Source organism: Coregonus clupeaformis, unplaced genomic scaffold, assembly GCF_020615455.1.
Source record: "Coregonus clupeaformis isolate EN_2021a unplaced genomic scaffold, ASM2061545v1 scaf0122, whole genome shotgun sequence".
Taxonomy (NCBI): Eukaryota; Metazoa; Chordata; class Actinopteri; order Salmoniformes; family Salmonidae; genus Coregonus; species Coregonus clupeaformis.
This window is the reverse complement of record NW_025533577.1, coordinates 673,033-699,071: the sequence shown is the minus strand read 5'-3', so window position 1 is coordinate 699,071 and position 26,039 is coordinate 673,033. Positions and strand designations below refer to the sequence as shown.

Below are 26,039 nucleotides of genomic sequence, written 5' to 3'. Positions count from 1 at the left end.
AGGGGGTAGAGTTCAGACTGATTCAGTAGACCAGAGGGGGGGTAGAGTTCAGACTGATTCAGTAGAAGGTTAGAGGGGGGTAGAGTTCAGACTGATTCAGTAGGTCAGAGGGGGGTAGAGTTCAGACTGATTCAGTAGGTCAGAGGGGGTAGAGTTCAGACTGATTCAGTAGGTCAGAGGGGGGTAGAGTTCAGACTGATTCAGTAGACCAGCTCAGAGGGGGGTAGAGTTCAGACTGATTCAGTAGACCAGAGGGGGGTAGAGTTCAGACTGATTCAGTAGAAGGTTAGAGGGGGGTAGAGTTCAGACTGATTCAGTAGAAGGTTAGAGGGGGGTAGAGTTCAGACTGATTCAGTAGGTCAGAGGGGGGTAGAGTTCAGACTGATTCAGTAGGTCAGAGGGGGGTAGAGTTCAGACTGATTCAGTAGACCAGCTCAGAGGGGGGTAGAGTTCAGACTGATTCAGTAGACCAGAGGGGGGTAGAGTTCAGACTGATTCAGTAGAAGGTTAGAGGGGGGTAGAGTTCAGACTGATTCAGTAGGTCAGAGGGGGGTAGAGTTCAGACTGATTCAGTAGGTCAGAGGGGGGTAGAGTTCAGACTGATTCAGTAGGTCAGAGGGGGGTAGAGTTCAGACTGATTCAGTAGGTCAGAGGGGGGTAGAGTTCAGACTGATTCAGTAGGTCAGAGGGGGGTAGAGTTCAGACTGATTCAGTAGACCAGCTCAGAGGGGGGTAGAGTTCAGACTGATTCAGTAGACCAGCTCAGAGGGGGTAGAGTTCAGACTGATTCAGTAGGTCAGAGGGGGGTAGAGTTCAGACTGATTCAGTAGACCAGCTCAGAGGGGGGTAGAGTTCAGACTGATTAAGTAGACCAGAGGGGGGTAGAGTTCAGACTGATTCAGTAGAAGGTTAGAGGGGGTAGAGTTCAGACTGATTCAGTAGAAGGTTAGAGGGGGTAGAGTTCAGACTGATTCAGTAGGTCAGAGGGGGTAGAGTTCAGACTGATTCAGTAGGTCAGAGGGGGGTAGAGTTCAGACTGATTCAGTAGACCAGCTCAGAGGGGGGTAGAGTTCAGACTGATTCAGTAGACCAGAGGGGGGTAGAGTTCAGACTGATTCAGTAGAAGGTTAGAGGGGGGTAGAGTTCAGACTGATTCAGTAGAAGGTTAGAGGGGGTAGAGTTCAGACTGATTCAGTAGAAGGTCAGAGGGGGGTAGAGTTCAGACTGATTCAGTAGACCAGCTCAGAGGGGGGTAGAGTTCAGACTGATTCAGTAGAAGGTCAGAGGGGGGGTAGAGTTCAGACTGATTCAGTAGAAGGTCAGAGGGGGTAGAGTTCAGACTGATTCAGTAGAAGGTTAGAGGGGGGTAGAGTTCAGACTGATTCAGTAGAAGGTCAGAGGGGGGTAGAGTTCAGACTGATTCAGTAGAAGGTTAGAGGGGGGTAGAGTTCAGACTGATTCAGTAGGTCAGAGGGGGGTAGAGTTCAGACTGATTCAGTAGACCAGAGGGGGGTAGAGTTCAGACTGATTCAGTAGGTCAGAGGGGGTAGAGTTCAGACTGATTCAGTAGGTCAGAGGGGGGTAGAGTTCAGACTGATTCAGTAGGTCAGAGGGGGGTAGAGTTCAGACTGATTCAGTAGGTCAGAGGGGGGTAGAGTTCAGACTGATTCAGTAGGTCAGAGGGGGGTAGAGTTCAGACTGATTCAGTAGGTCAGAGGGGGGTAGAGTTCAGACTGATTCAGTAGGTCAGAGGGGGTGGAGTTCAGACTGATTCAGTAGGTGGGGGGTAGAGTTCAGACTGATTCAGTAGGTTAGAGGGGGGTAGAGTTCAGACTGATTCAGTAGGTCAGAGGGGGGTAGAGTTCAGACTGATTCAGTAGGTCAGAGGGGGTAGAGTTCAGACTGATTCAGTAGGTCAGAGGGGGGTAGAGTTCAGACTGATTCAGTAGGTCAGAGGGGGGTAGAGTTCAGACTGATTCAGTAGGTCAGAGGGGGTAGAGTTCAGACTGATTCAGTAGGTCAGAGGGGGGAGAGTTCAGACTGATTCAGTAGGTCAGAGGGGGGTAGAGTTCAGACTGATTCAGTAGGTCAGAGGGGGTAGAGTTCAGACTGATTCAGTAGGTCAGAGGGGGGTAGAGTTCAGACTGATTCAGTAGGTCAGAGGGGGTAGAGTTCAGACTGATTCAGTAGGTCAGAGGGGGTAGAGTTCAGACTGATTCAGTAGGTCAGAGGGGGTAGAGTTCAGACTGATTCAGTAGGTCAGAGGGGGTAGAGTTCAGACTGATTCAGTAGGTCAGAGGGGGGTAGAGTTCAGACTGATTCAGTAGCCGTCAGAGGGGGGTAGAGTTCAGACTGATTCAGTAGGTCAGAGGGGGGTAGAGTTCAGACTGATTCAGTAGGTCAGAGGGGGGTAGAGTTCAGACTGATTCAGTAGACCAGCTCAGAGGGGGTAGAGTTCAGACTGATTCAGTAGACCAGGTCAGAGGGGGGGTAGAGTTCAGACTGATTCAGTAGGTCAGAGGGGGGGTAGAGTTCAGACTGATTCAGTAGGTCAGAGGGGGTAGAGTTCAGACTGATTCAGTAGGTCAGAGGGGGGTAGAGTTCAGACTGATTCAGTAGGTCAGAGGGGGTGGAGTTCAGACTGATTCAGTAGGTCAGAGGGGGGTAGAGTTCAGACTGATTCAGTAGGTCAGAGGGGGGGTGAGTTCAGACTGATTCAGTAGGTCAGAGGGGGGGTAGAGTTCAGACTGATTCAGTAGGTCAGAGGGGGTAGAGTTCAGACTGATTCAGTAGGTCAGAGGGGGTAGAGTTCAGACTGATTCAGTAGGTCAGAGGGGGTAGAGTTCAGACTGATTCAGTAGGTCAGAGGGGGGTAGAGTTCAGACTGATTCAGTAGGTCAGAGGGGGTAGAGTTCAGACTGATTCAGTAGGTCAGAGGGGGGTAGAGTTCAGACTGATTCAGTAGGTCAGAGGGGGGGTAGAGTTCAGACTGATTCAGTAGGTCAGAGGGGGGTAGAGTTCAGACTGATTCAGTAGGTCAGAGGGGGGTAGAGTTCAGACTGATTCAGTAGGTTAGAGGGGGGTAGAGTTCAGACTGATTCAGTAGGTCAGAGGGGGGTAGAGTTCAGACTGATTCAGTAGGTCAGAGGGGGGTAGAGTTCAGACTGATTCAGTAGGTCAGAGGGGGGTAGAGTTCAGACTGATTCAGTAGGTCAGAGGGGGGTAGAGTTCAGACTGATTCAGTAGGTCAGAGGGGGTAGAGTTCAGACTGATTCAGTAGGTCAGAGGGGGGTAGAGTTCAGACTGATTCAGTAGGTCAGAGGGGGTGGAGTTCAGACTGATTCAGTAGGTCAGAGGGGGGTAGAGTTCAGACTGATTCAGTAGGTCAGAGGGGGGTAGAGTTCAGACTGATTCAGTAGGTCAGAGGGGGGTGGAGTTCAGACTGATTCAGTAGGTTAGAGGGGGGTGGAGTTCAGACTGATTCAGTAGGTCAGAGGGGGGTGGAGTTCAGACTGATTCAGTAGGTTAGAGGGGGGTAGAGTTCAGACTGATTCAGTAGGTCAGAGGGGGGTAGAGTTCAGACTGATTCAGTAGGTCAGAGGGGGGTAGAGTTCAGACTGATTCAGTAGGTCAGAGGGGGGTGGAGTTCAGACTGATTCAGTAGGTTAGAGGGGGTAGAGTTCAGACTGATTCAGTAGGTCAGAGGGGGTAGAGTTCAGACTGATTCAGTAGGTCAGAGGGGGGTAGAGTTCAGACTGATTCAGTAGGTCAGAGGGGGGTGGAGTTCAGACTGATTCAGTAGGTCAGAGGGGGGTAGAGTTCAGACTGATTCAGTAGGTCAGAGGGGGGTAGAGTTCAGACTGATTCAGTAGGTTAGAGGGGGTAGAGTTCAGACTGATTCAGTAGGTCAGAGGGGGGTAGAGTTCAGACTGATTCAGTAGGTCAGAGGGGGTAGAGTTCAGACTGATTCAGTAGGTCAGAGGGGGGTAGAGTTCAGACTGATTCAGTAGGTCAGAGGGGGGTAGAGTTCAGACTGATTCAGTAGGTCAGAGGGGGTAGAGTTCAGACTGATTCAGTAGGTCAGAGGGGGTAGAGTTCAGACTGATTCAGTAGGTCAGAGGGGGGTAGAGTTCAGACTGATTCAGTAGGTCAGAGGGGGGTAGAGTTCAGACTGATTCAGTAGGTCAGAGGGGGGTAGAGTTCAGACTGATTCAGTAGGTCAGAGGGGGTAGAGTTCAGACTGATTCAGTAGGTCAGAGGGGGTAGAGTTCAGACTGATTCAGTAGACCAGCTCAGAGGGGGTAGAGTTCAGACTGATTCAGTAGGTCAGAGGGGGGTAGAGTTCAGACTGATTCAGTAGGTCAGAGGGGGGTAGAGTTCAGACTGATTCAGTAGGTCAGAGGGGGGTAGAGTTCAGACTGATTCAGTAGACCAGCTCAGAGGGGGGTAGAGTTCAGACTGATTCAGTAGACCAGGTCAGAGGGGGGTAGAGTTCAGACTGATTCAGTAGACCAGCTCAGAGGGGGGTAGAGTTCAGACTGATTCAGTAGGTCAGAGGGGGGTAGAGTTCAGACTGATTCAGTAGGTTAGAGGGGGGTAGAGTTCAGACTGATTCAGTAGGTCAGAGGGGGTAGAGTTCAGACTGATTCAGTAGGTCAGAGGGGGGTAGAGTTCAGACTGATTCAGTAGGTCAGAGGGGGTAGAGTTCAGACTGATTCAGTAGGTCAGAGGGGGGTAGAGTTCAGACTGATTCAGTAGGTCAGAGGGGGTAGAGTTCAGACTGATTCAGTAGGTCAGAGGGGGGTAGAGTTCAGACTGATTCAGTAGGTCAGAGGGGGGTAGAGTTCAGACTGATTCAGTAGGTCAGAGGGGGGTAGAGTTCAGACTGATTCAGTAGGTCAGAGGGGGGTAGAGTTCAGACTGATTCAGTAGGTCAGAGGGGGTAGAGTTCAGACTGATTCAGTAGGTCAGAGGGGGGTAGAGTTCAGACTGATTCAGTAGGTCAGAGGGGGGTAGAGTTCAGACTGATTCAGTAGGTCAGAGGGGGTAGAGTTCAGACTGATTCAGTAGGTCAGAGGGGGTAGAGTTCAGACTGATTCAGTAGGTCAGAGGGGGTAGAGTTCAGACTGATTCAGTAGGTCAGAGGGGGGTAGAGTTCAGACTGATTCAGTAGGTCAGAGGGGGGTAGAGTTCAGACTGATTCAGTAGGTCAGAGGGGGTAGAGTTCAGACTGATTCAGTAGGTCAGAGGGGGGTAGAGTTCAGACTGATTCAGTAGGTCAGAGGGGGTAGAGTTCAGACTGATTCAGTAGGTCAGAGGGGGGTAGAGTTCAGACTGATTCAGTAGGTCAGAGGGGGGTAGAGTTCAGACTGATTCAGTAGGTCAGAGGGGGTAGAGTTCAGACTGATTCAGTAGGTCAGAGGGGGTAGAGTTCAGACTGATTCAGTAGGTCAGAGGGGGTAGAGTTCAGACTGATTCAGTAGGTCAGAGGGGGTAGAGTTCAGACTGATTCAGTAGGTCAGAGGGGGTAGAGTTCAGACTGATTCAGTAGGTCAGAGGGGGGTAGAGTTCAGACTGATTCAGTAGGTCAGAGGGGGGTAGAGTTCAGACTGATTCAGTAGGTCAGAGGGGGGTAGAGTTCAGACTGATTCAGTAGGTCAGAGGGGGGTAGAGTTCAGACTGATTCAGTAGGTCAGAGGGGGGTGGAGTTGGGTACACATAGGATTTTAGGTGGAACACATAGGATTTTTGTAGTATTTTTGTAATTTCAGAAAATGTCCATAATATATGTTCAGTAATAGGGGAATGATAGTGTTTCACAGTATTACTTACCCGCCAGTGTTGTGATTGTAATATAATATTCGGCTATTGATTTCTCCTGCCGGAGCGATATGGTTGTCAAAATGAGAAAGCTGTTCTGACTTTGTGGCTGTGTTATCTAGTGGAAATCACTAATTTCCTGGTTGCTCAAATTCTACACTGTTCGTTCAGTTTCTGTTTCTGTGAGAAAACAAGCACTGAATAGTGTATGGAATCATTGTAATCATCGCTGTGAAATATATTTTCAATAACAAAAAATATCTTTTTTACAGCTGTTTGAAGCTGGTGGACCAAACAGAAAGTAAAAGCCTCAAGCGAGAGTCTCCGCCATGTTACAGGAAATGGGATGGAGGGGAGGGGAGGCATTGGTTTTGAATTACTGGCGCTTGAGTGTTATACTTTCGGTTTTGGAATTTTAGCAACCAGGAAATGACAGAGCGATTTCCACTAGATAACGCAGCCACAATGCTGTGAAACACTATCATTCCACTATTACTGCAGATATACACTGAGTGCACAAAACATTAAGAACACCTTCCTAATATTGAGTTACACCACCTTTTGCCCTCAGAACAGCCTTAATTCGTCGGGGCATGGACTCTACAAGGTGTTGAAAGCGTTCCACAGGGATGCTGGCCCATGTTGACTCCAATGCTTCCCACAGTTGTGTCAAGTTGGCTGTATGTCCATCGGGTGGCGGACCATTCTTGATACACATGGGGAACTGTTGAGTGTGAAAAGCCCAGCAGGGTTGAAGTTCTTGACACACTCAAACCGGTGCACCTGGCACCTACTACCATACCCCGTTCAAAGGCACTTAAATATTTTGTCTTTCCCATTCACGCTCTGAATGGCACCAATACACAATCCATGTCTCGGGGCTTAAAATTCCTTCTTTAACCTGTCTCCTCCCCTTCATCTACACTGATTGAAGTGTATTTAACAGGTGACATCAGTAAGGGATCATATCTTTCACCTGGATTCACCTGGTCAGTCTGTCAGGGAAAGAGCAGGTGTTCTTAATGTTTTGTACACAGTGTATTATGGAAATTTTCTGAAATTACAATGCAAAAAAATCAACAGAAATCCTATGTGGCACCTTTAAATAAATGCAACAACTCAACTTCAGGACACACACACACACACTTAAATGACAGACACAGACGAACAGCACAACAGAACAGAGATGACATACAGTCCCTTCAGAAGGTATTCTAACCCTTGACTTTTCCACATGTTGTTGTGTTACAGCCTGCATTTAAAATAGATTACATTCAGTTGTTGTGTAACTGACCTACACACAATACCCCATAATGTCAAAGTAGAATTATGTTTTTAGATTATTTTAAAGAAATGAATTAAACATTTAAAGCTGAAATGTATTGAGTCAATAAGTATTCAACCCCTTTGTTATGGCAAGCCTAAAATAAGTTCAGGAGTAAAAATGTGCTTAACAAGTCAAATAATAAGTTGCATTGACTAACTCTGTGTGCAATGATAGTGTTAACATGATTTTTGAATGACTACCTCCACACATACAATTATCTGTATGAAAAATGTATGCACTCACTAACTGTAAGTCGCTCTGGATAAGATGGCAAAATGACTAAAATCTAAAATCTGTAAGATCCCTCAGTCGATCAGTGAATTTCAAACACAGATTCAACCACAAAGACCAGGGAGGTTTTCCAATGCCTCACAAAGAAGGGCACCTATTGGTAGATGGGTAAAGAAATTAAATAAGCAGACATTGAATATCCCTTTGAGCATGGTGAAGTTATTAATTACACTTTGGATGGTGTATCAATATACCCAGTCACTACAAAAGATACAGGCGTCCTTCCTAACTCAGTTGCCGGAGAGGAAGGAAACCGCTCAGGGATTTGACTTTAAAACAGTTACAGAGTTTAATGGCTGTGATAGGAGAAAACTGAGGATGGATCAACAACATTGTAGTTACCCCACAATAATAACCTAATTGACAGAGTGAAAAGAGCGAAGCCTGTACAGAATATAAATATTCCCAAACATGCATCCTGTTTGCAACAAGGCGCAAAAAGAAAAAGGTGAAAAATGAACTTTATGTCCTGAAGTGTTATGTTTGGGGCAAATCCAACACATCACTGAGTACCACTCTTCATATGTTCAAGCATGGTGGTGGCTGCATCATGTTATGGGTATGCCTGTCATCGGCAAGGACTGGGGAGTTTTTTAGGATAAAAAGAAACGGAATAGAGCTAAACACAGACAAACTCTTAGAGGAAAACCTGGTTCAGTCTGCTTTCCACCAGACACTGGGAGACAAATTCACCTTTCACCTTTAGGACAATAACCTAAAACACAAGGCCAAATATACACTGGAGTTGCTTACCAAGATGACATTGAATGTTCCTGAGTGGCCTAGTTACAGTTTTGACTTAAATTGGCTTGAAAATCTATGGCAAGACTTGGAAATGTCTGTCTAGCAATGATCAACAACCAATTTGACAGACCTTGAAGATATAAGATGATAAATGACGGGGTCCTGTGTGTAGATGGGTGATATATTGAATTTAAATATATTTAATCCATTCTGAATTCAGGCTGTAACAACAAAATGTGGAATAAGTCAAGGGGTATGAATACTTTCTGAAGGCACTGTACGTGTTTACTATGGCCAGGCCATTCACTCTCATTCATTGATTGTTTATTTAACTTTTGTTTATTATCTATTTCACTTGCTTTGGCAATGTTAACATATGTTTCCCATGCCAATAAAGCCCTTTGAATTGAGAGAGAGAGTGAGCTAGAGAGAGCGAGCAAGAGAGAGGGGATACTTACTGAAGTCTAGTATGTAGAGGTCTGAATGATCCATGAGGTTAAACTCATCTCCCATTCCCTGTTCTGGACATGGGCTGTGGAGGAGATTGGGGCAAGTGTTTAAATTGTTCAGTATTTAGCAATAATAATAAGAGTCTGGTAGCTGCAGTTCTGCGGGGCAGGGGGTGTGTGTGTGTTTATGAATATGTCTGTGTGGGTGTGTACATGTGTGCTAAGGTGCAGAGAGTCAGTGCAGGTGGCCAGTCCAGTTCTAGAGTTCAGCAGTCTGACGGCTTGTAGATGAAACTGTCTCTGAGCCTGTTGGTATCAGATAAAGTCCGCCCGATGGAGGGAGTGAACAAAGCTCATGGTTGGTGTGTGGAGTCCTTGGGGATTCTGCGGCTCTTCCTCAGGAACAGTTTACAGTAGATGTCCTGAATGGGTGGGAGCAAAGTCCCATTGATGAACCCAGTAGGCTTTTATTACCCAGCAGGCTTTTATCACCCAGTAGGCTTTTATTACCCAGCAGGCTTTTATTACCCAGCAGGCTTTTATTACCCAGCAGGCTTTTATCACCCAGCAGGCTTTTATTACCCAGCAGGCTTTTATTACCCAGTAGGCTTTTATTACCCAGTAGGCTTTTATTACCCAGCAGGCTTTTATCACCCAGTAGGCTTTTATTACCCAGCAGGCTTTTATTACCCAGCAGGCTTTTATTACCCAGCAGGCTTTTATTACCCAGCAGGCTTTTATTACCCAGCAGGCTTTTATTACCCAGTAGGCTTTTATCACCCAGCAGGCTTTTATTACCCAGTAGGCTTTTATTACCCAGCAGGCTTTTATTACCCAGCAGGCTTTTATCACCCAGCAGGCTTTTATTACCCAGCAGGCTTTTATTACCCAGTAGGCTTTTATTACCCAGTAGGCTTTTATTACCCAGCAGGCTTTTATCACCCAGTAGGCTTTTATTACCCAGCAGGCTTTTATTACCCAGCAGGCTTTTATTACCCAGCAGGCTTTTATTACCCAGCAGGCTTTTATTACCCAGCAGGCTTTTATTACCCAGTAGGCTTTTATCACCCAGCAGGCTTTTATTACCCAGTAGGCTTTTATTACCCAGCAGGCTTTTATTACCCAGCAGGCTTTTATCACCCAGCAGGCTTTTATTACCCAGTAGGCTTTTATTACCCAGCAGGCTTTTATTACCCAGTAGGCTTTTATTACCCAGCAGGCTTTTATTACCCAGTAGGCTTTTATTACCCAGCAGGCTTTTATTACCCAGTAGGCTTTTATTACCCAGCAGGCTTTTATCACCCAGTAGGCTTTTATCACCCAGTAGGCTTTTATTACCTAGTAGGCTTTTATTACCCAGTAGGCTTTTATTACCCAGCAGGCTTTTATTACCCAGTAGGCTTTTATCACCCAGTAGGCTTTTATTACCCAGCAGGCTTTTATTACCCAACAGGCTTTTATTACCCAGCAGGCTTTTATTACCCAGTAGGCTTTTATCACCCAGTAGGCTTTTATCACCCAGTAGGCTTTTATTACCCAGCAGGCTTTTATTACCCAGTATGCTTTCTTCACCCAGGTACAAACACAAGAACCAGACCCCAGACATGGAGCTCTGGAGACCAGAGCCGCTGTTCCCAGTCTCTCCCTCAAACACACACACACACACACACACACACACACACACACAGGACAACACACAAACACACTGGACAACACACACACACTAGACAACACACACACACACACACACACACACAAAGGACAACACACACACAATAGACAACACACACACACAAGTAGCTCAGTTGGTAGAGCATGGCGTTTGCAACGGCAGGGTTGTGGGTTCGATTCCAACGGGGGGCCAGTATGAAAAATTAAAAAAATAATGTAAGTCGCTCTGGATAAGAGCGTCTGCTAAATGACATAAATGTAAATATGGTGAACACTTACTAACTTCCCATTCAGATTCAGAATGCTGTAGGGTCGTGGTCAAACATTTTGAGAATGACACAAATATTAATTATCACAAAGACTGCTGCCTCAGTTTTTATGATGGCAATTTGCATATACTCCAGAATGTTATGAAGAATGATCAGATGAATTGCAATTAATTGCAAAGTCCCTTTTGCCATGAAAATGAAATGAATCCCCAAAAAACATTTCCACTGCATGTCAGCCCTGCCACAAAAGGACCAGCTGCCATCGTGTCAGTGATTCTCTCGTTAACACAGGTGAGAGTGTTGACGAGGACAAGGCTGGAGATCACTCTGTCATGCTGATTGAGTTAGAATAACAGACTGGAAGCTTTAAAAGGAGGGTGGTGCTTGAAATCATTGTTCTTCCTCTGTTAACCATGGTTACCTGCAAGGAAACACGGGCCGTCATCATTGCTTTGCACAAAAAGGGCTTCACAGGCAAGGATATTTCTGCTAGTAAGATTGCACCTAAATCAACCATTTATCGGATCATCAATAACTTCAAGGAGAGAGGTTCAATTGTTGTGAAGAAGGCTTCAGGGCGCAAGTCCAGCAAGCGCCAGGACCATCTCCTAAAGTTGATTCAGCTGCGGGATCAGGGCACCACCAGTGCAGAGCTTGCTCAGGAATGGCAGCAGGCAAGTATGAGTGCATCTGCACGCACAGTGTGGCGAATACTTTTGGAGGATGACCTGGTGTCAAGAAGGGCAGCGAGGAAGCCACTTCTATCCAGGAAAAACATCAGGGACAGACTGATATTCTGCAAAAGGTACAGGGATTGGACTGCTGAGGACTGGGGTAAAGTCATTTTCTCTGATGAATCCCCTTTCCGATTGTTTGGGGCATCCGGAAAAAAGCTTGTCCAGAGAAGACAAGGTGAGCGCTACCATCAGTCCTGTGTCATGCCAACAGTAAAGCATCCTGAAACCATTCATGTGTGGGGTTGCTTCTCAGCCAAGGGAGTGGGCTCAGATTCAGTATGTTGTACACTTACAGTGAGGGAAAAAAGTATTTGATCCCCTGCTGATTTTGTACATTTGCCCACTGACAAAGACATGATCAGTCTATAATTTTAATGGTAGGTTTATTTGAACAGTGAGAGACAGAATAACAACAACAAAATCCAGAAAAACGCATGTCAAAAATGTTATAAATTGATTTGCATTTTAATGAGGGAAATAAGTATTTGACCCCTCTGCAAAACATGACTTAGTACTTGGTGGCAAAACACTTGTTGGCAATCACAGAGGTCAGACGTTTCTTGTAGTTGGCCACCAGGTTTGCACACATCTCAGGAGGGATTTTGTTCCACTCCTCTTTGCAGATCTTCTCCAAGTCATTAAGGTTTCGAGGCTGACGTTTGGCAACTCGAACCTTCAGCTCCCTCCACAGATTTTCTATGGGATTAAGGTCTGGAGACTGGCTAGGTCACTCTAGGACCTTAACGTGCTTCTTCTTGAGCCACTCCTTTGTTGCCTTGGCCGTGTGTTTTGGGTCATTGTCATGCTGGAATACCCATCCACGACCCATTTTCAATGCCCTCACTACTACTACTATGATGTTTAATAAACACTACTACTATGATGTTTAATAAACACTACTACTATGATGTTTAATAAACACTACTACTATGATGTTTAATAAACTCTACTACTATGATGTTTAATAAACTCTACTACTATGATGTTTAATAAACACTACTACTATGATGTGTAATAAACACTACTACTATGATGTTTAATAAACACTACTACTATGATGTTTAATAAACACTACTACTATGATGTTTAATAAACACTACTACTATGATGTTTAATAAACACTACTACTATGATGTTTAATAAACTCTACTACTATGATGTTTAATAAACACTACTACTATGATGTTTAGTAAAGACTACTACTATGATGTTTAATAAACACTACTACTATGATGTTTAATAAACTCTACTACTATGATGTTTAGTAAAGACTACTACTATGATGTGTAATAAACACTACTACTATGATGTTTAATAAACACTACTACTATGATGTTTAATAAACACTACTACTATGATGTTTAATAAACATTACTACTATGATGTTTAATAAACACTACTACTATGATGTTTAATAAACACTACTACTATGATGTTTAATAAACACTACTACTATGATGTTTAATAAACACTACTACTATGATGTTTAATAAACTCTACTACTATGATGTTTAATAAACACTACTACTATGATGTTTAATAAACACTACTACTATGATGTTTAATAAACACTACTACTATGATGTTTAATAAACACTACTACTATGATGTTTAATAAACACTACTACTATGATGTTTAATAAACACTACTACAATGATGTTTAATAAACACTACTACTATGATGTTTAATAAACACTACTACTATGATGTTTAATAAACACTACTACTATGATGTTTAATAAACACTACTACTATGATGTTTAGTAAAGACTACTACTATGATGTTTAATAAACACTACTACTATGATGTTTAATAAACACTACTACTATGATGTTTAATAAACACTACTACTATGATGTTTAATAAACACTACTACTATGATGTTTAGTAAAGACTACTACTATGATGTTTAATAAACACTACTACTATGATGTTTAATAAACACTACTACTATGATGTTTAATAAACACTACTACTATGATGTTTAATAAACACTACTACTATGATGTTTAATAAACACTACTACTATGATGTTTAATAAACACTACTACTATGATGTTTAATAAACACTACTACTATGATGTGTAATAAACACTACTACTATGATGTTTAATAAACACTACTACTATGATGTTTAATAAACACTACTACTATGATGTTTAATAAACACTACTACTATGATGTTTAATAAACTCTACTACTATGATGTTTAATAAACACTACTACTATGATGTTTAATAAACACTACTACTATGATGTTTAATAAACACTACTACTATGATGTTTAATAAACTCTACTACTATGATGTGTAATAAACACTACTACTATGATGTTTAATAAACACTACTACTATGATGTGTAATAAACACTACTACTATGATGTTTAATAAACACTACTACTATGATGTTTAATAAACACTACTACTATGATGTTTAATAAACTCTACTACTATGATGTTTAGTAAAGACTACTACTATGATGTTTAATAAACACTACTACTATGATGTTTAATAAACACTACTACTATGATGTTTAATAAACACTACTACTATGATGTTTAATAAACACTACTACTATGATGTTTAATAAACACTACTACTATGATGTTTAATAAACACTACTACTATGATGTTTAATAAACACTACTACTATGATGTTTAATAAACACTACTACTATGATGTTTAGTAAAGACTACTACTATGATGTTTAATAAACACTACTACTATGATGTTTAATAAACACTACTACTATGATGTTTAATAAACACTACTACTATGATGTTTAATAAACACTACTACTATGATGTTTAATAAACACTACTACTATGATGTTTAATAAACACTACTACTATGATGTTTAATAAACACTACTACTATGATGTTTAATAAACACTACTACTATGATGTGTAATAAACACTACTACTATGATGTTTAATAAACACTACTACTATGATGTGTAATAAACACAACTACTATGATGTTTAATAAACACTACTACTATGATGTTTAATAAACACTACTACTATGATGTTTAATAAACACTACTACTATGATGTTTAATAAACACTACTACTATGATGTTTAATAAACACTACTACTATGATGTTTAATAAATACTACTACTATGATGTTTAATAAACACTACTACTATGATGTTTAATAAACACTACTACTATGATGTTTAATAAACACTACTACTATGATGTTTAATAAACACTACTACTATGATGTTTAGTAAAGACTACTACTATGATGTTTAATAAACACTACTACTATGATGTTTAATAAACACTACTACTATGATGTTTAATAAACACTACTACTATGATGTTTAATAAACACTACTACTATGATGTTTAGTAAAGACTACTACTATGATGTTTAATAAACACTACTACTATGATGTTTAATAAACACTACTACTATGATGTTTAATAAACACTACTACTATGATGTTTAATAAACACTACTACTATGATGTTTAATAAACACTACTACTATGATGTTTAATAAACACTACTACTATGATGTTTAATAAACACTACTACTATGATGTTTAATAAACACTACTACTATGATGTTTAGTAAAGACTACTACTATGATGTTTAATAAACACTACTACTATGATGTTTAATAAACACTACTACTATGATGTTTAATAAACACTACTACTATGATGTTTAATAAACACTACTACTATGATGTTTAATAAACACTACTACTATGATGTTTAATAAACACTACTACTATGATGTTTAATAAACACTACTACTATGATGTGTAATAAACACTACTACTATGATGTTTAATAAACACTACTACTATGATGTTTAATAAACACTACTACTATGATGTGTAATAAACACTACTACTATGATGTTTAATAAACACTACTACTATGATGTTTAATAAACACTACTACTATGATGTTTAATAAACACTACTACTATGATGTTTAATAAACACTACTACTATGATGTTTAATAAACACTACTACTATGATGTTTAATAAACACTACTACTATGATGTTTAATAAACACTACTACTATGATGTTTAATAAACACTACTACTATGATGTTTAATAAACACTACTACTATGATGTTTAATAAACACTACTACTATGATGTTTAGTAAAGACTACTACTATGATGTTTAATAAACACTACTACTATGATGTTTAGTAAAGACTACTACTATGATGTTTAATAAACACTACTACTATGATGTTTAATAAACACTACTACTATGATGTTTAATAAACACTACTACTATGATGTTTAATAAACACTACTACTATGATGTTTAATAAACACTACTACTATGATGTTTAATAAACACTACTACTATGATGTTTAGTAAAGACTATTACTATGATGTGTAATAAACACTACTACTATGATGTTTAATAAACACTACTACTATGATGTTTAATAAACACTACTACTATGATGTTTAGTAAACACTACTACTATGATGTTTAATAAACACTACTACTATGATGTTTAATAAACACTACTACTATGATGTTTAATAAACACTACTACTATGATGTTTAATAAACACTACTACTATGATGTTTAATAAACACTACTACTATGATGTTTAATAAACACTACTACTATGATGTTTAATAAACACTACTACTATGATGTTTAATAAACACTACTACTATGATGTTTAGTAAAGACTATTACTATGATGTGTAATAAACACTACTACTATGATGTTTAATAAACACTACTACTATGATGTTTAATAAACACTACTACTATGATGTTTAATAAACACTACTACTATGATGTTTAATAAACACTACTACTATGATGTTTAATAAACTCTACTACTATGATGTTTAATAAACACTACTACTATGATGTTTAATAAACACTACTACTATGATGTTTAATAAACTCTACTACTATGATGTTTAGTAAAGACTTCACCATCTTACCTGGTTCCTCCAAACAGGATGATACGATCTCCCACCATGCAACAGCACTGTCTTCTTCTGGGGCACGGCCCTTTACTCTGCGGCTCCACCTTCTTCCACAAGAACGCCTCTGGAGGACACATGTTCACGCACAGGCACACACAAAACAAACACCCACACACATGAAAAAATACATTTAAAAACTCACAAGCAGACAAACATACACAATCACGTGTTAATATTGAGTAAAACAATGTCCATCCACCACACCATGACAGTTCAGTGGGAGGTGGGTCTGAATAAAACATCTACAACTGTCTTTATATAGCTTAGCTATATTCTAGGTAAATGTATAAATAGCTATAATGCTACTCTGGATAAGGTCAAGGCAAAAGGTGTTGTATCTGTACAGTTGAAGTCGGAAGTTTACAGACACTTAGCTTGGAGTCATTAAAACTTGTTTTTCAAACGCTCCACAAATGTCTTGTTAACAAACTATAGTTTTGGCAAGTCGGTTAGGACATCTACTTTGTGCATCACACAAGTACTTATTCCAACAATTGTTTCAGACAGATTATTTCACTTATAATTCACTGTATCACAATTCCAGTGGGTCAGAAGTTTACATACACTAAGTTGACTGTGCCTTTAAACAGCTTGGAAAATTGAAGAAAATGATGTCATGGTTTTAGAAGCTTTTGATAGGCTAATTGACATAATTTGAGTCAATTGTAGTCCTGTGTAGCTCAGTTGGTAGAGCATGGCATTTGCAACGCCAGTGTTGTGGGGTCGTTTCCCACGGGGGGCCAGTATGAAAATGTATGCCCTCACTAACTGTAAGTCGCTCTGGATAAGAGCGTCTGCTAAATGACTAAAATGTAAATGTCATATTAGTTGAGTACAGGATTGGACCAAGGTGCAGCGTGGAATGCATACATGTTTATTAACCAAGTAAACACACGACAAAACAACAAAAGCAACGTAACGTGAAGCTCACAATAGCTACACACAAACAAGCCAAACAAGAGTCAAGATCCCACAACATAGGTAGGCAAAATGGCTACCTAAGTATGATCCCCAATCAGAGACAACGAACGACAGCTGCCTCTGAATGGGAACCACACCAGGCCAACATAGATATACAAACATAGAATGTCCACATAGAAATCCACACCCTGACCAAACCAATGAGAAACAACAGGCATTAAAAGGTCAGGGCGTGACAGTAAAAAAAATGTAATTGGAGGTTCCAGAGAATGATGTCATGGCTTTAGAAGCTTCTGATAGGCTAATTGACATAATTTGAGTCAATTGGAGGTGTACCTGAGGATGTATTTCAAGGCCTACCTTCAAACTCAGTGCCTCTTTGCTTGACATCATGGGAAAATCAAAAGAAATCAGCCAAGACCTCAGAAAAAAAATTGTAGACCTCCACAAGTCTGGTTCATCCTTGGGAGCAATTTCCAAATGCCTGAAGGTACCACGTTCATCTGTACAAACAATAGTACGCAAGTATAAACACCATGGGACCACGCAGCCGTCATACCGCTCAGGAAGGAGACGCGTTCTGTCTCCTAGAGATGAACGTACTTTGGTGCGAAAAGTGCAAATCAATCCCAGAACAACAGCAAAGGACCATGTGAAGATGCTGGAGGAAACAGGTACAAAAGTATCTATATCCACAGTAAAACGAGTCCTATATCGACATAACCTGAAAGGCCGCTCAGCAAGGAAGAAGCCACTGCTCCAAAACCGCCAAAAGAAGCCAGATTACGGTTTGCAATTGCACATGGAGACAAAGATCCTACTTTTTGGAGAAATGTCCTCTGGTCTGATTAAACAAAAATAGAACTGTTTGGCCATAATGAACAGTGTTATGTTTGGAGGAAAAAGGGGGAGCTTGCAAGCCGAAGAACACCATCCCAACCGTGAAGCACAGGGGTGGCAGCATCATGCTGTGGGGGTGCTTTGCTGCAGGAGGGACTGGTGCACTTCACAAAATAGATGGCATCATGAGGAAGGAAAATTATGTGGATATATTGAAGCAACATCTCAAGACATCAGTCAGGAAGTTAAAGCTTGGTCGCAAATGGGTCTTCCAAATGGACAATGACCCCAAGCATACTTCCAAAGTTGTGGCAAAATGGCTTAAGGACAACAAAGTCAAGGTATTGGAGTGGCCATCACAAAGCCCAACCCTTCACTAGCTCCATCCCTGTCCTGTCAAACCGACACTAGCTCCATCCCTGTCCTGTCAAACTGACACTAGCTCCATCCCTTTCCTGTCAAACCGACACTAGCTCCATCCCTGTCCTGTCAAACCGACGCTAGCTCCATCCCTGTCCTGTCAAACTGACACTAGCTCCATCCCTTTCCTGTCAAACCGACGCTAGCTCCATCCCTGTCCTGTCAAACCGACACTAGCTCCATCCCTGTCCTGTCAAACCGACGCTAGCTCCATCCCTGTCCTGTCAAACTGACACTAGCTCCCTGCCTGTCCTGTCAAACCGACACTAGCTCCCTGCCTGTCCTACCAACCCGACACTAGCTCCATCCCTGTCCTACCAACCCAACACTAGCTCCCTGACTGTCCTACCAACCCAACACTAGCTGCTTGCCTGTCCTACCAAATCTCATACTGTAGAATGGATGTATATTTTCATTGTATACATTTTTTAAAGGTTTATCACCTGGGTTGAACTTCCAAAGGTCATTGAAGTGTCGGTCCAGACGAGCGTTGTAGCCCCCGAATATATACAGCTCCCCGTTATAGGAAACTGGAAGAGAGAGAGAAAGGAAAAGGAAAAGAACATGACCATTTAGGAGATCTGTCTTTTTGTTTTAGAAAAGGTATATATTATATGGTGAGTAGCAAAGGCAGAAGCATATAAACACACCCCAACAGGAGCAGGCCCTAAAGACATAAACACACCCCAACAGGAGCAGGCCCTATAGACATAAACACACCCCAACAGGAGCAGGCCCTATAGACATAAACACACCCCAACAGGAGCAGGCCCTATAGACATAAACACACCCCAACAGGAGCAGGCCCTATAGACATAAACACACCCCAACAGGAGCAGGCCCTATAGACATAAACACACCCCAACAGGAGCAGGCCCTAAAGACATAAACACACCCCAACAGGAGCAGGCCCTATAGACACATAAACACACCCCAACAGGAGCAGGCCCTAAAGACATAAACACACCCCAACAGGAGCAGGCCCTATAGACATAAACACACCCCAACAGGAGCAGGCCCTATAGACATAAACACACCCCAACAGGAGCAGGCCCTAAAGACATAAACACACCCCAACAGGAGCAGGCCCTATAGACATAAACACACCCCAACAGGAGCAGGCCCTAAAGACATAAACACACCCCAACAGGAGCAGGCCCTATAGACATAAACACACCCCAACAGGAGCAGGCCCTATAGACATAAACACACCCCAACAGGAGCAGGCCCTATAGACATAAACACACCCCAACAGGAGCAGGCCCTATAGACATTAACACACCCCAACAGGAGCAGGCCCTAAAGACATAAACACACCCCAACAGGAGCAGGCCCTATAGACATAAACACACCCCAACAGGAGCAGGCCCTAAAGACATAAACACACCCCAACAGGAGCAGGCCCTATAGACATAAACACACCCCAACAGGAGCAGGCCCTAAAGACATAAACACACCCCAACAGGAGCAGGCCCTAAAGACATAAACACACCCCAACAGGAGCAGGCCCTATAGACATAAACACACCCCAACAGGAGCAGGCCCTATAGACATAAACACACCCCAACAGGAGCAGGCCCTAAAGACATAAACACACCCCAACAGGAGCAGGCCCTAAAGACATAAACACACCCCAACAGGAGCAGGCCCTAAAGACATAAACACACCCCAACAGGAGCAGGCCCTATAGACATAAACACACCCCAACAGGAGCAGGCCCTATAGACATAAACACACCCCAACAGGAGCAGGCCCTATAGACATAAACACACCCCAACAGGAGCAGGCCCTATAGACATAAACACACATCCAACAGGAGCAGGCCCTATATACACATAAACACACCCCAACAGGAGCAGGCCCTATAGACACATAAACACACCCCAACAGGAGCAGGCCCTATAGACATAAACACACCCCAACAGGAGCAGGCCCTAAAGACATAAACACACCCCAACAGGAGCAGGCCCTATAGACATAAACACACCCCAACAGGAGCAGGCCCTATAGACATAAACACACCCCAACAGGAGCAGGCCCTATAGACATAAACACACCCCAACAGGAGCAGGCCCTATAGACATTAACACACCCCAACAGGAGCAGGCCCTATAGACATAAACACACCCCAACAGGAGCAGGCCCTATAGACATAAACACACCCCAACAGGAGCAGGCCCTATAGACACATAAACACACCCCAACAGGAGCAGGCCCTAAAGACATAAACACACCCCAACAGGAGCAGGCCCTATAGACATAAACACACCCCAACAGGAGCAGGCCCTATAGACATAAACACACCCCAACAGGAGCAGGCCCTAAAGACATAAACACACCCCAACAGGAGCAGGCCCTATAGACATAAACACACCCCAACAGGAGCAGGCCCTATAGACATAAACACACCCCAACAGGAGCAGGCCCTATAGACATAAACACACCCCAACAGGAGCAGGCCCTATAGACATAAACACACCCCAACAGGAGCAGGCCCTATAGACATAAACACACCCCAACAGGAGCAGGCCCTAAAGACATAAACACACCCCAACAGGAGCAGGCCCTATAGACATAAACACACCCCAACAGGAGCAGGCCCTATAGACATAAACACACCCCAACAGGAGCAGGCCCTATAGACATAAACACACCCCAACAGGAGCAGGCCCTATAGACATAAACACACCCCAACAGGAGCAGGCCCTATAGACATAAACACACCCCAACAGGAGCAGGCCCTATAGACATAAACACACCCCAACAGGAGCAGGCCCTATAGACATAAACACACCCCAACAGGAGCAGGCCCTAAAGACATAAACACACCCCAACAGGAGCAGGCCCTATAGACATAAACACACCCCAACAGGAGCAGGCCCTAAAGACATAAACACACCCCAACAGGAGCAGGCCCTATAGACATAAACACACCCCAACAGGAGCAGGCCCTAAAGACATAAACACACCCCAACAGGAGCAGGCCCTATAGACATAAACACACCCCAACAGGAGCAGGCCCTATAGACATAAACACACCCCAACAGGAGCAGGCCCTATAGACATAAACACACCCCAACAGGAGCAGGCCCTAAAGACATAAACACACCCCAACAGGAGCAGGCCCTAAAGACATAAACACACCCCAACAGGAGCAGGCCCTATAGACATAAACACACCCCAACAGGAGCAGGCCCTAAAGACATAAACACACCCCAACAGGAGCAGGCCCTATAGACATTAACACACCCCAACAGGAGCAGGCCCTATAGACATAAACACACCCCAACAGGAGCAGGCCCTATAGACATAAACACACCCCCAACAGGAGCAGGCCCTATAGACATAAACACACCCCAACAGGAGCAGGCCCTATAGACATAAACACACCCCAACAGGAGCAGGCCCTATAGACATAAACACACCCCAACAGGAGCAGGCCCTATAGACATAAACACACATCCAACAGGAGCAGGCCCTATAGACATAAACACACCCCAACAGGAGCAGGCCCTAAAGACATAAACACACCCCAACAGGAGCAGGCCCTAAAGACATAAACACACCCCAACAGGAGCAGGCCCTAAAGACATAAACACACCCCAACAGGAGCAGGCCCTAAAGACATAAACACACCCCAACAGGAGCAGGCCCTATAGACATAAACACACCCCAACAGGAGCAGGCCCTAAAGACATAAACACACCCCAACAGGAGCAGGCCCTACAGACATAAACACACCCCAACAGGAGCAGGCCCTATAGACATAAACACACCCCAACAGGAGCAGGCCCTAAAGACATAAACACACCCCAACAGGAGCAGGCCCTAAAGACATAAACACACCCCAACAGGAGCAGGCCCTATAGACATAAACACACCCCAACAGGAGCAGGCCCTATAGACATAAACACACCCCAACAGGAGCAGGCCCTAAAGACATAAACACACCCCAACAGGAGCAGGCCCTATAGACATAAACACACCCCAACAGGAGCAGGCCCTATAGACATAAACACACCCCAACAGGAGCAGGCCCTATAGACATAAACACACCCCAACAGGAGCAGGCCCTAAAGACATAAACACACCCCAACAGGAGCAGGCCCTATAGACATAAACACACCCCAACAGGAGCAGGCCCTATAGACATAAACACACCCCAACAGGAGCAGGCCCTATATACACATAAACACACCCCAACAGGAGCAGGCCCTATAGACATAAACACACCCCAACAGGAGCAGGCCCTATAGACATTAACACACCCCAACAGGAGCAGGCCCTATAGACATAAACACACCCCAACAGGAGCAGGCCCTAAAGACATAAACACACCCCATGTGACAGCGAGACTAAAAGGTAACGGAGGAGAGAGCTGCAGTCAACTGAACATAATTACATAAAAGAAAGATGGGAAAATGTTTGCATAATGAATGGATCGACATGAGCCTTTTATCTGCCACTGTTCATAACTGAGAGTGCTTTAGAGCCTTCAACTCTGCCATTAAACTATAATACATGTTGAAAGGTTGAAAAATGTAACATGTGTTGGTGTGTTTCAGTACAGTGTGTGTGTCTGTCTGTCTCTTACAGGCAGAGTGGCTACGTCGTCCCTCCGGTAGGAGCTGTGCAGTAGCAGTGTTCAGCCAGCTGTTGGTCTCTGTATCAAACACCTTTATCTTGTTGCAGTAGATCTCATTATCAGAGTGGAACGGACCGAAGCGATCTGCTCTGCCTCCAAACACAAACATCTTAGTGCCAATGATGGTGGCAGATTGGAAGTCCCTCCAACGAGCTGGAGTACCCTAGAGAGGAGAGGAGAGAGGAGAGATTTAGTGGTGATGGAGTACCCTAGAGAGGAGAGGAGAGAGGAGAGAGATTTAGTGGTGATGGAGTACCCTAGAGAGGAGAGGAGAGAGAGGAGAGAGTTAGTGGTGATGGAGTACCCTAGAGAGGAGATGAGAGAGAGGAGAGAGTTAATGGTGATGGAGTACCCTAGAGAGGAGAGGAGAGGAGAGATTTAGTGGTGATGGAGTACCCTAGAGAGAAGAGGAGAGAGTGGAGAGAGTTAGTGGTGATGGAGTACCCTAGAGAGGAGAGGAAAGAGAGGAGAGATTGAGTGGTGATGGAGTACCCTAGAGAGGAGAGGAGAGAGATTTAGTGGTGATGGAGTACCCTAGAGAGGAGAGGAGAGAGAGGAGAGAGTTTGTGGTGATGGAATACCCTAGAGAGGAGATGAGAGAGAGGAGATAGTTAATGGTGATGGAGTACCCTAGAGAGGAGAGGAGAGAGAGGAGAGATTTAGTGGTGATGGAGTACCCTAGAGAGAAGAGGAGAGAGAGGAGAGAGTTAGTGGTGATGGAGTACCATAGAGAGGAGAGGGGAGAGAGGAGAGATTTAGTGGTGATGGAGTACCCTAGAGAGAAGAGGAGAGAGAGGAGAGATTTAGTGGTGATGGAGTACCCTAGAGAGGAGAGGAGAGAGAGGAGAGATTTAGTGGTGATGGAGTACCCTAGAGAGAAGAGGAGAGAGATTTAGTGGTGATGGAGTACCCTAGAGAGAAGAGGAGAGAGAGGACAGATTTAGTGGTGATGGAGTACCCTAGAGAGGAGAGGAGAGAGAGGAGAGTGTTAGTGGTGATGGAGTACCCTAGAGAGAAGAGGAGAGAAATGAGAGATTTAGTGGTGATGGAGTACCCTAGAGAGGAGAGGAGAGAGAGGAGAGATTTAGTGGTGATGGAGTACCCTAGAGAGAAGAGGAGAGAGATTTAGTGGTGATGGAGTACCCTAGAGAGAAGAGGAGAGAAAGGAGAGATTTAGTGGTGATGGAGTACCCTAGAGAGGAGAGGAGAGAGAGGAGAGAGTTAGTGGTGATGGAGTACCCTAGAGAGGAGAGGAGAGAGAGGAGAGATTTAGTGGTGATGGAGTACCCTCGAGAGGAGAGGAGAGATATTTAGTGGTGATGGAGTACCCTAGAGAGAAGAGGAGAGAAAGGAGAGATTTAGTGGTGATGGAGTACCCTAGAGAGGAGTGGAGAGAGAGGAGAGAGTTAGTGGTGATGGAGTACCCTAGAGAGGAGAGGAGAGAGAGGAGAGAGTTAGTGGTAATGGAGTACCCTAGAGAGGAGAGGAGAGATTTAGTGGTGATGGAGTACCCTAGAGAGGAGAGGAGAGAGAGGAGATATTTAGTGGTGATGGAGTACCCTAGATAGTAGAGGAGAGAGAGAGTTAGTGGTGATGGAGTACCCTAGAGAGAAGAGGAGAGAAAGGAGAGATTTAGTAGTGATGGAGTACCCTAGAGAGGAGAGGAGAGAGAGGAGAGATTTAGTGGTGATGGAGTACCCTAGAGAGAAGAGGAGAGAGATTTAGTGGTGATGGAGTACCCTAGAGAGAAGAGGAGAGAGAGGAGAGATTTAGTGGTGATGGAGTACCCTAGAGAGGAGAGAGAGGAGAGAGTTAGTGGTGATGGAGTACCCTAGAGAGAAGAGGAGAGAAAGGAAAGATTTAGTGGTGATGGAGTATCCTAGAGAGGAGAGGAGAGAGAGGAGAGATTTAGTGGTGATGGAGTACCCTAGAGAGAAGAGGAGGGAGATTTAGTGGTGATGGAGTACCCTAGAGAGGAGAGGAGAGAGAGGAGAGAGTTAGTGGTGATGGAGTACCCTAGAGAGGAGAGGAGAGAGAGGAGAGAGTTAGTGGTGATGGAGTACCCTAGAGAGGAGAGGAGAGATATTTAGTGGTGATGGAGTACCCTAGAGAGGAGAGGAGAGAGAGGAGAGAGTTAGTGGTGATGGAGTACCCTAGAGAGGAGAGGAGAGAGAGGAGAGAGTTAGTGGTGATGGAGTACCCTAGAGAGGAGAGGAGAGATATTTAGTGGTGATGGAGTACCCTAGAGAGGAGAAGAGAGAGAGGGGAGATTTAGTGGTGAGAGGGAGAGGGTTGGTGATGATGGTAGCAGGAGTACCCTGGAGAGAGGAGTTGGGAGAGGGGGGAGAGGGAGAGGGTTGGTGATGGTGGTAGCAGAAGTACCCTGAGAGGAGTTGGGAGAGCGGGGAGAGGGAGACGGTTGGTGATGGTGGTGGCAGGAGTACCCTGGAGAGAGGAGTTGGGAGAGGGGGGAGAGGGAGAGGGTTGGTGATGATGGTGGCAGGAGTACCCTGGAGAGAGGAGGGGAGAGGAGAGGGTTGGTGATGGTGGTGGCAGGAGTACCCTGGAGAGAGGAGTTGGGAGAGGGGGGAGAGGGAGAGGGTTGGTGATGATGGTAGCAGGAGTACCCTGGAGAGAGGAGTTGGGAGAGGGGGGAGAGGGAGAGGGTTGGTGATGATGGTGGCAGGAGTACCCTGGAGAGAGGAGGGGGGAGAGGGAGAGGGTTGGTGATGGTGGTGGCAGGAGTACCCTGGAGAGAGGAGTTGGGAGAGGGGGGAGAGGGAGAGGGTTGGTGATGATGGTGGCAGGAGTACCCTGGAGAGAGGAGGGGGGAGAGGGAGAGGGTTGGTGATGGTGGTGGCAGGAGTACCCTGGAGAGAGGAGTTGGGAGAGGGGGGAGA

At 43.9% G+C, this 26,039-nt stretch overlaps 1 pseudogene; it reads right to left on the bottom strand.

The window, feature by feature from the left end:
* Positions 1-8,640: 8,640 nt before the first annotated feature.
* The window catches only part of LOC121556149, a 128,715-nt pseudogene continuing 111,316 nt past the window's right edge, over positions 8,641-26,039 (bottom strand).